At 35.1% G+C, this 15,466-nt stretch overlaps 1 protein-coding gene across 9 annotated transcripts in view; it reads right to left on the reverse strand.

Annotated features, from left to right (window-relative positions):
- LOC106901556 overlaps positions 1 to 15,466 on the reverse strand; it is a 170,145-nt gene that overhangs the window by 90,615 nt on the left and 64,064 nt on the right. For 2 of the 9 annotated variants that reach the window (XR_001414323.1, XR_001414322.1), the window contains one exon: positions 12,180 to 12,269. The exons of the other annotated variants lie outside the window; for them this stretch is intronic. The gene's annotated coding sequence lies outside the window, so the exon portion shown is untranslated. The remainder of the gene's footprint in view (positions 1 to 12,179; positions 12,270 to 15,466) is intronic. 9 annotated transcript variants of the gene reach the window in all.

Consider the following 15,466-nt stretch of genomic DNA (forward strand, 5'->3'; position numbering starts at 1 on the left):
GAAAAGTCTCAAACCGAAGCTCCTATCACCCTGTTAGGAACTAGTACAATTGAAAGTATAAACTTAAATTACTAGGTATGTGTTGGAGAAGTGGAAACAAAAAAAATCATTTAAAGCTTCTGCAGTTGTAGCTGCTTACTCAGGCCTTCTTTGGCTGGCACAGCTGATTAAGAGAATGATTTATCAGTCAAATGACAGCACTGTTCTCAGCTGCATTCTGCTCAAGCTTCCTCTGTCCTGTCTTTATCCTTTAATCCTTTGCTTCTTCTCTGGTTACCCCTTTCTATCTTTTTTTGTTATTATTGAAGGGGGAAAAAAAGAAAGTAGTTTTAATCTCTACTCCATGTTTCCCTCAACTTAGAGGGAAATGATTGTCAAAAAGGGATAGAGACCGGATACTGCGGTTAGCTGATAATTCTTGTCATCTGCTCCAGAGATGGAGTCATAATTGTGATTGCCTATTGCCTAGAAGAAGGGTATAAAATTGTGGATCTTACTTCCCTGATGTCTTTTTCATCCTTGAATAGACTGCTTTAGTCACCGAGGTGCTCAGGCTGGACCCATCCTGAATATTTAACTCATGTTTAAAGAGGGAAGCTCTCACAGTTGTAAACAGAGCTAACATTTTTGTGGGGATTTGACAGTTAAGGTGTTCACACATTGCTGCAAATCCCTAATGCAACTTGGAAGTCGTACGTTTTGAAGGAGATGAAAAGATAAACATAGGAGGAGTTCATAAGACAAAATTCAGGCTCTTTGCACTGGCTCATTGAGCACAATTAGTTGCACTACCCTTGTTACAACACAATAAGAGTAAGCACTACAGATGTAATAAAAGATAGTAAATTGTTGATAACCAATCTAATAGTCAGCTTACTACCACCTGTAAGTGCAAGCAATATGTTTCTTTTAAACAGACCTGGGAAGTGGCTCCCAGGATACCTTTAGGGAATGTGTGCTTTTTGAACTAATTAATCACTGGATGTCATCACTGCTCCACTCCACCGCATAAGAAACAGCAGTTCTCTGGCACTTAAAATCTTCTGCTGAAGGAGGTACAAGTAACAGTTTAAGGGAAATATAACTTCAGCGCAAGGGAGATTAGCAGGAGTTAACTTCAAATTAAAATGGGTAATTTATCAGCATAGCTTTTGTATTATGGATGAGTTTCATTCATTATTTGCATTATTTTCATGCATATCAACTGAGGATTTCTTCCTTTTTTCCCTTTTAGAAACGTATTGAGTGAATGCTCTTTTGGGAAAGTGGACTTGATAGACATATATTACAGGAATAAAAGCTGTTCTCTGCCGATGTACGCTGGCCCTAAGATCCTTACAATACTGTGTTTTATAGTGAAGAAAGACAACATTTTTTTCCAAATATGGGTCTTTTTTGTCATATGTACAAACAGAAGTAGGACACCAAAGCATGAATTTTCACTAGTGACCCTAAGGCAGAATATGAACCGAGGTCTCCAGAGGGGAAAGGCTAATGCACTCACCTACTGCACCACCAAGTCCCCTTCACTTTCCAATTATCACAGAACCTCTCCTACTGCTGCGACATTCTCCTTGCCACACAGGTCAAAAAGTGAGTTACTGTCAGAAGTGATTCATCTATCAGCTGGCTCAGGAATTCTATAGAATAAAATGACTGGTGCTTTTCCCCAGTATCGTTGCAATACTACAGATTTACTTCAGGCTTTTTATATCTGAAATCATGACCGCTTTTTCATTCATACAGTATCATGTCATATCAGATTTAGACACATCTTGTAAGAGGGAAAAACCTCAGTGGTATCTGTTTCAAAATAAAGTTCAGGTTTATAGTTACTACAAAACAAAGACCTCAGCTCAAATAGCTTTATTTCTAATGCACAAAATGATGTATGAGAGGTCTCTTTTTAAATATGTAGCCATATTATAAATGTGATCCAAATATGGTTTGGGGGTTTTTTTCTAGCATGCATTTTAATTACTAAAAAAGTAAGCTGCTTATGAACTCAGAAACGTAACATATACTTAAAACTCAAAATGCTATGATAGTGTTTTTTTTCCTTCCTAACTTTCCTGTATCCTGCACCTTATAAACAGATATCAAATGACCCCGTGCAATGATTCACAAGAGTAGCTTCTTTGTACAAAAACCCCAACATTCACACCCTGATTAACATCGTATTTTCAAACTTAGATTTACTCTAATGTTGAAAAGTCATTTCCCTAAATACTCTTTCAACAGTATGAGATTTCTCTTCCTTGAAGGATTTAATAATTTAGTACTGCAGATTAAACAACACTGAGTGGTTTCAACCTGTGAACCCTTTTTGCTCTCTTTTTAAGGTTATTGGCTTCATTTTGCCTCAAATTGTCACACAAGCTTACTAAAGATGCTAAATATTTATGAAGTTCTTGGCCTCAATGGTATGAATCAGTGAGTACAAAATTAGATATCTAACAGATTAATCAAAGTCTCCATTTTATACCAACAGTTATCTGCAATTATTATGGTGTTTAAAGACTTTTCTTTATCCTAAACTTCCAGACACTTTCCAGTTGCACTCTTATTGCAAGTTGCAAACCAAACCAAACCAAAAAAAAAACCAAAACCAATTAGGAGTGCTTTAATACAGTTGCTTATTCTGATTGTTCTGTAAATGAGATCTGTAAGTCAGGATCCTCCACTAAAAATTTGCCTCAAACTTCAAAAAATTCCACCCAGCGCTTTGCCAGCTTCATTGATCCTACTGCAGTTGTATCAGTGCTGTGTCATCCCTTCCCTGCCAATACTCTCCATTTTTTTCAAGGAGACATAATGCGTATAAAACAACTGTTAGAAATGTATTCACTTGCATTTTTCCTAAATGTTTGTTCAAAACCAAATTCTGTGAATTTGCCAGGTGTTGGTCATACAGACCATTTTTTATGTTGTACAACTGTACCTTTAGAAGAGATCCTTAAGGTAACTTCAGAATAACTTATATATAACATATATATAACTCATATATATATAACTCATAATAACTTATGAAACATTGCTAAAAGAAAACACTTAGCAGAATGTCCATGAATTTTTACTTCATTAAAAATCATGGCATATTATTGCCTTTTAACAGATTTACTAGAAAAATTCTATTTAGAATGTTTCATTAATGAAACTGAGATCGAATTTTCCCTTTCTTTATGGCACCTATCCTTCGAAAAGTGTGAATTAAACAAGCCTCTGAACAAAAGAAACAAGATCATAGTTTATCATTACTATCAGAGAATAAAAATAAATGCAGGTTCTCATACTCAAGATATAATTTAGTACAAGAAAAAGTCTCAAGCATGATCTCAGAATTAGATGCCCTTTATAATAATTGCTCTTGAACCAAAATTATTCTTACATTATTATTTAATAGCGTTTTCCTACACTCTATATATAAACTTTCAGTCATTCACTTTTATTTCATGGCCTCATATTACGTAATGTTGATACATGAATCTTTAAATTACAGTATTTTTAAGGAAAACTTAATTTTAATGTATGTTGCTACATATATTAATCAAAACTTCACTGCAAATGCTGATTCAGAACAGAAAGAAAAGGAATAATTACAAGGACTAAAACATCATAGCAAAGACCTCAGATGCCGTTTCCTTATAATAATTTTAAAACCCACCATCTTTTGCTTTAAAATAGATAATGCTAACGTTTTGGCCTGTGAAAAAATATGCTGTAATTAGCTAGTACTACACAGTAAAATGATTTTTTAAAGAAGTCCCAAAAGCTACTTTTTTTTAATCAGCTAAAATATGTAGATAATATGTTGTTTTGATTGCCTATAATATTTAGTATTCATCAGCTGCAAAAAGATTTTCTCTGATTTAAAATACCTAGAATTTCAGCTAACAACATGGAGTTTCTTTGGACGAAGGCAAACATTTTAAAATAGCAATTACCACCATAATTGCAAATAGCTGAAAGTTTTTGAATTTTTGATGGTCTGATTCTAGGCTTGATTTGCAACATCATTTTTGATTGCATTCCTCTGTGAATCTTTTTGTTGACATTCAGGTTTTTGGTGTGTTTCTTTTTTTTCTTCTTAGTATCAGCCCTGGTAGAAACTGTCATCTAAAAACTGGGAAAACGGTAGGTCGAAAGAATCAGGAAGGGTGAAGGTAAAGATTAAGAATTAAAGGTATTTGTGAGTCTTTCACATGGACAACCAATCTTCTTTTAAAACACCTGTAGAATATATTCCAGAGGGTTCTTCTAAGCTGATTTTATAAAGGAGTTACTTTACAGAATCCACTTACACAAAAATATTTATAATTGTCCAAATAGATTCCTTTTAACTGCTATTCTTCATGTCATTTCACTTCAGAAGCTAAACTACAGAACAACCAGATCACCTGCTCAGTCTCCCTCCTATCTCCTTCTAATGCAAATGAAGACAGTTCTTCCTCAGGCTGAATATTTAGAGTCCTAAATACTTACTTCATGTCCATACATAACTCTTCTTCAATCAGGTTTTCAGAAAATCTAACTGCTTGGTACCACCAATTGTATTGATGAGAACCACAGTAATTACAATTGGTAGAAGCAGGTCTGGGAAAGGTTTCATACTATTTGGGGATTGTTTCTGTGTCATTAGTGTGGAAAACCTTTTCTTACTTGATATATTTTGTGCATTTGTATTTTCACTTCTCAGAGAGGGTAACTATTAGTGGTATTGTATGATACATGACAACACATGGAAAAATCTGTAACTGTGGTAGTCTTAAATTGCTAACAGTGATACACGCAGTGTAGAAGAAGCCATTGAGAAGGTGCAGCCAAAATGTTGATGAGTGGGTGAAACATTTCCTGCCATCCATCAGAATCATAAAGAATGCTGGACAACACAGACATGAATCGGCTATTAAACATAATGAGTAAAATTCATTAGAAGTAAAGAAATTTAAAAATTTAGTAGGAACAACTGACTCTTCTCAGTGTTCATAATACGGATTACAAAATAATATCAATATACATATACAGTTTACACTATATTTCACAATATTTCAGCATTTAATAACCATGTGGACACTGAGGAAAACCGTAGAATGACTAAGGGCATGTCAAAGACAAAGATGAAAGTGTTTTAAGATGCACAGTCTGATGACTGTGCTAGATTCTAAAAAATTTCCTTTCACTCTCTTTTTAAATTCTGTTTTTTCAAGCAACTCCACGTTTTTTATATATCTATATCAGAAATTTCAGGATGGAATTCTGATGGAATAAGAAAGAAACAGCATCTTCCAGAAAGTGAAGTTTCAATGTCAATTTATTAATTTCTTTCCTTCTTCATTTTATAAAATTTCATATGAGTGTAATTTGAAAGGTGAGGAAACATTTTTTTTTAATTGCCTCATCTCTAAATTTGTGAGCTGGGATGTGAGGGATTGAAAATCAATTCTTTGTTTACCCTTTCCTGCAAGGACAGGAACATAGAAGTTTTTAAATGTGCATTTGTAAATTTGAACAAACAGTTTTACTCTCAGTTATATTTTGTAACTGCATTTAGTATTTGTCCAAAAGCCATAACTAAGAAAAAACAAAGAGATGGAGAATATCCCACCTGTTTTGAAAGTAAGGCCATTATGAGACAGATATGGTAATTATTATCTTCAGGGTTATGAAATGTACTGAGCATATGGCAATTTACATTTACTTAATTACATGTAGACTTAATTAATTGGTAGGTTTACCTGTACATTTACTAACATTTGCTCTCCTTTAAAAAAAAAAAAAAAAGGCATGTTAAGTGTTACCATTACAGCACAATAGAAATATGTTCTTTGATAGGAAAAAACATATTACAAAATCCTAGTAATATGTGCCTCTTATTACTACATATATTTCTAAAAATTCAAAAGAGCAGCTTAAGAGACCTAAACAGTTTACCAATTGGTGGTGGAAAGACTTTCAAGCATAAGACATTCTCTAAACTGTCACTCTTAAATATCTGAAAATAGGTATTTTAAAATTTGACTGGTGTAAAATGCCTATAAAATGGCTATTTTATATTTTTTTATAAAGTAGTAGTAATAATTAAGTCAACTGTTTCCAGCAACATTTCTAATGAACCCTAAATAAGGTTTTCTTCTACTTTATTCATTCATAAAAAGCTTATAAACTTTACCTGAAAGCATGCTGCAATCATACATGATTTGGCTTTTCTACTCTCCTTTATCTATGTTTTTCAATCTTTTCCTATTTTGTTTTCATAATTTTATATAGGCTTATTGTTGTATCTAGTAAAATGGGGTCCAAACGGTAGTGCAAGGTTCATACTAGATAATAAAAAGAGCAGTAACACCAGTAACATGACAGAACCCTCACTCTAAACTGCTAATTCCTGTTTTCCCTGAAAAAGGTGCACTGTAACAACTTTAATATCAGGAGAGACTCATTCCATTAGTAAACAAGTGCTCACCATGGGCAACTATATGTAATTAATTCACCAACCAATTACAAAACTGGGCAATTTTCCAATTCCTTTACCTGCAGACCAAACCAATGACACACTCTTCTTGGTTCTCTCCTCGAAGCAGATCTTTGTAACAACGCCTCGCATGTGCAACTGAAATCCTTTAATTTTAATAACATCCAATCTGCCTGTCAAATCAAATTATTGTCTCAATGACAAGTAATAAAGACAGCCTGAACACACTGGGAGTCAGGAGTAATAATTGATCTCTTGAATATTCTTTCCCATGCTACGAACCTTGTGCTTCAAATGAACACATCCCAACTATACTTTGGAAAGCTCAGGCACAGCCACTTCAAAGCTGATGATGGCAATACAGTCATGCTATAAGAAAGACCATTTGATATCAGTTTCCTCAGAATTCCACACCAATGTATTTTATTAATGCGATTAAATCACGTGCATTACGATGCAAACGTGTAAGTGAATTTGTATTTAGGTTAACAACAGTTTGGATACAGTCACAGTTTCAAGAGAGTAGACTTTCCTTCAAATAGCCCAAATGGGAAATTTTCACATCATCTTTTGACCTTCCAAAAAAAACTTCCTTCTGTTTTCATGATGGAAATAGTCATTCCATTTTAAAACCTTTTCTATGGGATATAGACATTTGCGTATGTATTTTTTATATGTCCATTTTAATAGAGGACATTTCATGTCCAAGCTTCTGAAAATATTAGTCCCTATACTCTTCCTTCATATTCTCTTCCAGAAGTTGTTTCTTTTCCTGAAATTCTTAAGCCGTTCATAATGTGATTTGTAATTTTCTTCTGTAAATTACGTCTCTTCCCAGACATGAATGTGAAAGACACAGAAATTAGTATTCTTTATTACTGAGCTATTTCTTTCCATCACAGAAGGAGAAAGACACGTTGTTTGCCAAAAGCCAACATTAAAAATTGTTTAGATGTGAGCCCTATAGTAAGGGAAAAGCTTGCTGTCAGGTTTGTAAAGAAAAAAAAAATATCTTCCTAGGCGAATTATTTCTTTGCTGGTGTTTAGCACAGAACAGCACAGGTTCTGAGGGACTCCTGTCCTTCCCAGACAAAAATGAGTCTGAGATCAATTATTTATTCTTTTTTAATAGTTAAGAATAAGATGAACCTTAAAAACGCCATGAAATCAAGAGGAGTTTCTAGTGGAACAGAATGAGGTGCAGCTTTCTTTGGGCAGGATTACAAATCAAATATGAAAATCTATTTTTCTACCTAAATAACAAACCAGGTATTCACCCTCATCTCTACCACCTCCAATGTGCATAGTGGACCATTCATAAGTAAAGTAGTCGAGATTTTTTTATGCTAAATAAAAAAGAAATTTAAAGCGATAATTTATATCAGCAAGCACATTTAGATAAAATACAGAGGAAAGAGTAAGATTTACAAACCGAGTGAGGCATCTGAAGTGGGATTTTGCTCGAATACTGGTATGTAAATTGAAGGCATAAAATGACATACATCAACACATAAGCTTTTATCACTAATATTCCCAAGCTGCCTAGCATTCTGCTTCTGCACATGTCCAAAGTTACACCAGATAAATCAAGGCCGAGGGGTTCAATACCTAAACCTAACTGGGATCCTCAGACTGAGCAGTTCCCTGATGTATCTTCACCGGAGCACACAAGCTCCCTCAGCGTGTGTTGCAGAGGGAGCCTCGGAACCTGACCCGCTGTGATACAGATCCCCACTCAAGTTTTCCACCTATTAAACTTCAAGTATGCAACACAGAGACTCGCATAATCTAAGTTCTTTTGCAGCTCCAACTCCCTGAATAAACTCTTCGACACACATATTCAAACCAACCCTAAGAGCTTTCAACACAGTGAGCGCGGGAGGTTCTCTTTAAAGTAGCAAACTGTGAGTTACAGTGCTTGCATTTCACTCATTAATACCAGCCACTAATTTCTAGATGTGTTTATGAATGTGCTATTATCAACATATCCTATATTCATAGACAATAAAAACAGCATCTAGGTGTAATGGGAACGGCATATTTACAGGTTATGAATTAACTATTGAGTCAAGAACGAATACTATTGCTGACACAATTCCCCAACAGTTACCACCTCAAAAGCAGTATCAACTGGCATACATATGCAAACAAGTTCAAACAGATTTCACATTGCTAATATGGAACTAGTTTATCCCGCAAATACACAGTGTCCCCTGCTGTGATGAAAGGAGACATGCCCAACATATTAAAGTTACGCTGAACAAAGGAAGAGATTTTAGGAAAAGACCCAATTGTTATAAAAGTATGATGCTAAAACATGCTCTCCACAGCACCAGGGACTGTCGATGAAAGCCATAGAGCCTTGATATTGAACTGCACTTTAAATTTGATAGTGAAAAAAAAATGCAGAAGAAATCAGTGTCACATACTGAAAATCATACTATTTGCTGATGAAGGCAATTATGAGAACTCCAACAATCGGGATTTTCATAACCAGCTTCAGTCATTTCACAATACACTAATCTGCAACTTGGCTACAAGTATCTACCCCTGTCATACAAACAGAAACAACCTCAGTTCTTTCTGCTGATTAAAGGTTGATGCAAACACTAATAAACACTGTGGTTAAGGAGATGTGTTGACAGATCAGCCCATAGTGTACAGCAACCAAACATCACTAAGAAGCATTTTATGGGCAGATATAGGCAAAAAGTAATTCTAGCTTTCAAAATATCATCCTATCAAAATAATCAGGAAAAAAAATGACTTGATTTACTCAATAAACTATGAAAAATTCATACACCTATATTCAGTAACTTTAGAACAACCCAAATGCTTTTATATTGATTTTGAAATTGTTGGTACAAAATCATTAGCAGAAGGTTTTTAAAGTATCCTTCAAAAAAGTTTGACTTTTACAAATTTTAATTATCTAATTACAAAAATGTCAAGACTTCATTTTTCAAATTAAATTAGGGATCTTCTACTACTGACCCATACTAACACCTCTTCTAATTTCAAAGCATAAATTATGAACTTGTCCAGGCGGGTTTTGAATGTCTCCTTCTCTGGAGACATTCAAAACCCACCTGGACAAGTTCCTTTGCAACCTGCTCTAGGTGGACCTGCTTTGGCAGGGGAGTTGGACTAGATGATCTCCAGAGGTCCCTTCCAACCCCATGTGATTCTGCCACTATTTCTATTGAAAAATAATTTTGATGGAGAATTCCAAATCACCAGCTCTTCTGAGGTTGAGAATAAATTTTAATTGTATAGCTCTGCATATTAATACTTTCTTTAAGGAACTATTAATTTTCATAGAAAAAGAAAATAAATAATAAGCCATAAAGAGCTATCAGTAATATTTTTCAATTTAAAAAATACTTGTTCCATTGCATTATTTCTCCTTTTTTATATTTCCATTTAGAAAAAAAGTCTTAGAAAAACAGTATATTTGCCACCTCCGTAGAAATTCTGTTTCTTAATTTGTGCACACCAAACCGTTTGAAAGCATCCAGCTCAAATCTTTCAACGTATTTCTATCTGGCTTTTTGCCCTTGTTTTTTCTATTCTCTGTAGCATTGCTGTTCTTTTGAAGAGAACAGTTGAAACTGGAGAATACGCATTATTAAATATCTTAAGCATTACACACCAGGATATCAATACAGCATAAGAAGCCAAATAATAGAAATTTTACAGAAACTATCCTTGAAGAGAAATTAATCTAATGAATTAATTTAAGATAGGTCTCCACACATGTTCAAGAAGCTGCAGTAGTTATAGGAGCATGACACATAGGAAACAACTGTCTTCTTTCTCATCTTGCTTTCTTGGCGTCTGTGTTATTGTCACTAGTACACATTTTCAGGATTGTGCAGCTCTGCCAGTTCTGACAGTCATATCTGATTTTTGGTTTTACCTCAGCAAAACAATGGCACCCTCAGCAGAACCATGGCACCCATGAGTAACCTTCTTCCCCAGTTCCCTACAAGGATCCGTTTCTTTCTCCCTGGTGACACTAGTGGTGGCCTCGTTGCCTACGTCAAGTGAGGTATCTGACTGTTCAGGCAGCACTTGCTGCTCAAGCAGCTGCTCCTGTCTCCTCAGGGAAACGTCAGGAGGAGTATATTGATTCAGCTAATTCATTTTTAGGATAGTAAACGATTTTAATGGAGAAAAGATTTGTCATGATATGCATGCTCAGTCTGGTTGGGGAATGGACTAAGGCCCCATTGTCAAAAATAGACTGCTTTCAAAGAACCCTCTTCTTAAATGGCATGACCCAAATTCACTGTTCAGAAAGTGTGGCTGACAAGGCTTCCCCTTTGCAAGAGCAATGATTTCATTACACTATCACTAACAGCTCTGTTATCATATGAACAGGAAAAGGAGACATTTGCAGCTTTAGAATACAATATAAACTAAAATGTTTAAATACAACGTAGACTAAGATGTCTTGCTGGCAAGAAGATCATGCCAGACTAAACCAATAGCTTTCCTTTAATAAGAGAACTGATAAGCTCAATGAAATATCTATCTGGATTTCAGCAAGGTGTTTCACACAATGCCACATGTGAAAAGGTTAGTTAAAGTTGAAAATACATAGGCTAGCAGCGAAACTGAAAAGTGGATACGGAATTGGCTAAAGAAGAGATGGCAATAAGTTGTTCTGAAAGGCTCAAAGACAGTTAACAACCAAGAGGCAAATTTTGGGGCAAAAAGTATTTATAAATTGAGAATGAAAAAAACTACAATGGAACAGCAAATAGATTTCTAAAAGAAAGTCAAAGAAAAGATTTCTTTCAGAAAAAGCAAAAACTTCTAAGATGGAGTCTGATAAGTTTATGGTGCTCAAATGAGAAACTTGGAGACCAAGAAGGTCCCTTTTGACCCTGGGTTTCAAAATTTCTTACCCCTTATATTCTTTTATCAAATTCCATTACCCTAACCATCAGCGTATCACCACATTCTGTACATAGCCCGTGCTTTCTTAAGGCACATTTATCTCCTGAATTACCTGATTTGAATTACTCAAACTAATATTCTTAGGACTTATCACTCATGACCTACGTGATAAGGTCCCTCACTCTCAAAAGCCCATTTAAGCCATTTTCAGTGAAAAAGTAATGAATGCATTTCTTCACTACCTCTAGCTTTACTGTTGTGCCTTTTCTCCTTCTCTCATTCTTATTAGTTGCCTTTCTCAATTCTTCACCATTTTCTCCTGCTTTTCTGTTTTTCCTTACTACTCATTAACGCTTGTTAACGCTGTTTTCCTTAGCAAATATGAGGAGCGCCAATAGCAATGATTCATTCTTTTGCATACATTACCTGCCAGATTCACAGCTCTGACTTTGCTTTTAGAAATTATCTTGTCTCAGCCACAGATATCAATACTACAGATTTCAGAGAAACTAAAGAAATCAGAAGTATATTTAAGCCTTTCTCCTTTGTCCTCACCAACTTGAAAAAATGCACTAAAAATACAGTGTAGCACAAAATTAGGGGGTAAGTATTCTGGTATTATTCTTGCCATTTGCATATTCTGGGTTTATCTGAAGTTCATCGTGTCTATTTCTGGACTCACTGTATATGGGTAAGACATGTATAATCAACCCTTAAACCAAATTCCTTCCCTGCTCTGTGTGCAGGTGTTCTGCAGGCAGCTCTTCTGCATGTGAACTAAAAATTAAAAAAATATCCTTACCTTTTAGGTGGATCTGTGATAAGCTTCGCTCTGCTGGAAATCGCTCTCATATACATCATGCACAAGCCTTACAGGCTAAGAGACCAGTACCTAATAAAAAATTCAAAGTCACTGCACGTAATAGGTAATGAAGTGCTGGTTCTAGGCAGCAGCACAGGAACTTCAGGTGTTTGCTTAATATTCACTAAGCATATTCCTAAATAGTCCATACACATTTTTTAAAATTTCTTTCACGTAATGCTGCACTTTTTTAGATCCTATAAAAGACACTTGTTCAATAATATCCACTAAGTAGCTGGGCCTGGGGAAAAGGTATCATTTGCACAAAAGAATTAGAAAGACATTTAGTAGAAAATGACATATTTTTGAAGACAGCATTCCAGTAAAATACTATAAGAACTTAGGCAAAGCAAGTTAATGTTTGCATTACTTATATTTCATTTGCAAAAAAGAATTTGAATTATTGATTTAAACACATTTAAAGCCTAAATAGCACAGATGGGAACACATGAACAGGTTAACATGTCATGATCATATACATACATTAAAAAATGTAGTGTAGTTAGTGAGCTTTTCAATTAGTAAAATAATACACATGAATAAAAGAAAACATACCTCTTGTTTTAACAACTAATTTTTTTTGTCTTCCTACATTTCTGGAGTTACTTAGTTTTCACAAATTTTGCCACCCAGCTTTTGTATTCTGTCAAGTTCTAATGAATTGGTAAGTACAGAAAATTAAAATACAGGTGGAGAAAGAAGCAAAATTATTTAATAGGAAAACTATAGTATAAAAGAAACTGAAGTATATTGAGCTTACCAGCTCTCATTATCACTAAAATCTTGATGTATGGCTCAAAATGTAAAAGGCTTTTAAATGGTCATTCACTTTTTGTTTCGGCTTATAAAAAGAGATAAGTCTATAGATTTTTATATAAAATAGCTTGCTGACAAAATTATTTTAAAACATTGAAAAATAGTATCTAAAAATGTAGGCTGAATCTGTGATTCTAGCTCCACGAGGACAGTCTATGCCTTAGTAAGAAAGCCTCTAACATCGGTAAGTCTACTTAGCAGCCTGTGAACTATGTGGCAGGATGTAGCCCTAATATATTTTAGAATTAGTGTTATTAGGTTAGCGTACACCACCTTTCTTCATGATCCATACTAAAAGGTACAGTAGAAACAGACTTAGGTATAATTCTGTTTCCCTCACAGAACTCTCTGCCTCCCCCCAAAACACAGTGAGACTTCTCGTCGTTTTCTTGCCCTCTTCTATAAGCAATAAATTTAAGGAAACACACAAATGTGTGTGTGCGCACATGTCTGCGTGAACCTCGAGGGGAAGAATAAGCTATAGCAAAGGAAGACAAAAGTAGAATTGATTTGGCTTAAAAATATTCAGGCAATAGATTGACTGCTCTTAAACTCTTGGATTACTTTCCAATGTCCAGTACTATTCTTCACTTCTCAAGGGAGAGTGAAAGAATTGCCTATTTTTCATGAGGGGTAGGACCTCAAAAGACAGGTAATGGCCATTCTGCTGCAAGATCATATAACCACAAACTCTGAAAACTTGATATTTAAGTTGAGCAATGATTTCAGGGATGTGGATTTTGAAAAATGGTGATGTTCCTCCATCTTTCTATGGCAGCTTTCTATGGTGAGATAAACCTGATGCACACGCGTGTAAGATTCAGACAGAAGAAATGCCATAAGGGAGAAAAGGCAACATCTCCATCAATAAGCAAACACAGGCCAGGCACAAGAAATATATCCAAACCAGTTCAGATGCAGGTAGAGCACTATTGTAAGTCTATTTTTGCATGCCCGTTTAAATTCTGTAAGCCTCCATAAATGCAGTTATCATTACCATTGTTGCCTTATCATTCTCAGTGATTGCTCTCTTTCAGTCAAGTACAAAGGCAGGCTGAATATAAATGTTTTGTCATAAAACTGCTATTCAAACAATAAAAAGGGTTATAATAGTACTAAAAAAATCACCCCCAGGGCTGCAGCACAGACTGGTAGTATGCATATTCAGGCAGCGCAAAGCAGTTCCAGTCACATACTTCTACCCATAGGACCCTTCCAGTGCATCTGTACTTAATATCAGCATGTTGCCAAAAGTGATCCAGATATTATCAGGTAGTCAAGATATACAGAACATTTTGGAATCTCATTCAATAAGAGGAACACAGTTTAATATTATTGCGTATCTGCATTGAATTCAGCAAATATCAACAAATTTAGCTTAAGGACTCGTCTTTAATTTTTAAAAAGAAAACTGCTTCAATTATGTTTTCTGCCTTTATCCAAAAATGCTTTTGTTGGTCCCAGGTTTAGCCATGTAGTGCCACCCAGGGGCCAACTGCAAGATGGTTCAACACTGCCATCTTGCCAAATAGCCTCAAAAAAGCATTAAGCAATACATCCCAGACAGTCTTCTACCTAGGCTTGAGTGTTCTTTTTAAAATGTCTTAGAGGCTTTGGTCTCCTTTTTTTGTAGCATAGAGACAAGAGAGGTAGGGTCAGGTCAGGCAGAGAAGGGTGAAAGGACATGTGACAAGCAAGGGACCACCAAAACAAAACAAACTAATTACTCCCATAGAGTGACAGGATGGTTATCTGATCCAAAAAAAAAAAAAAAAAAAAAAAAAAGAAAAAAGAAAAAAAAAGGAAAAAAAAATTGGAGGAAAAAAATTATAAAAAAACCCCACAGGTAGAATTTAAAACAAAAGGTTTATCAGCACTGAAAGCCCACTGCCCTGGGTAAATGTGCTTCCTTGCAACAATAAAGACAAATAAAGTACTAAAAAAGGATAAAGCAGGAGATTACAGACCTAGCTGTGGTTTGATAAATGGCACTCTACTCCACTCTGCTTATTGTGTACTTCATACCTCGCTCTTGAATATGGAAGAGAATTTTATTAAAGATTTAGCCACGGTGGTGGTGGTGACTGGCTCACAGTAATTTTCCTACAAAGTAGTTTAATCTATCACAGGGCAGACAGTGCACCTTCTTACCATGTATCATATCTGTCTATTGAGTAAGTGCTATCCAAATCCAATTTCTTTTCATTTTTGGAACCCGTGATGCATATTCAAGATACATTTTCTTTTTGTCTGTGGCCTAAATTAGGTGCTGTATAAAGAAAAAAAGAAAAAAAAAAAGTGAAGTAATAAAAACGACTGGACTCTAAAGGCTACATTTCTCAGTGGGCATTTTCTTTTTTCTCTTTTCTTTTTTTTTTTTTCCCCAGTACAGTACTAATGATGCAAAACAA

The sequence above is a fragment of the Calidris pugnax genome, unplaced genomic scaffold (genome assembly GCF_001431845.1).
Source record: "Calidris pugnax isolate Ruff unplaced genomic scaffold, ASM143184v1 scaffold219, whole genome shotgun sequence".
NCBI classification, from domain to species: domain Eukaryota; kingdom Metazoa; phylum Chordata; class Aves; order Charadriiformes; family Scolopacidae; genus Calidris; species Calidris pugnax.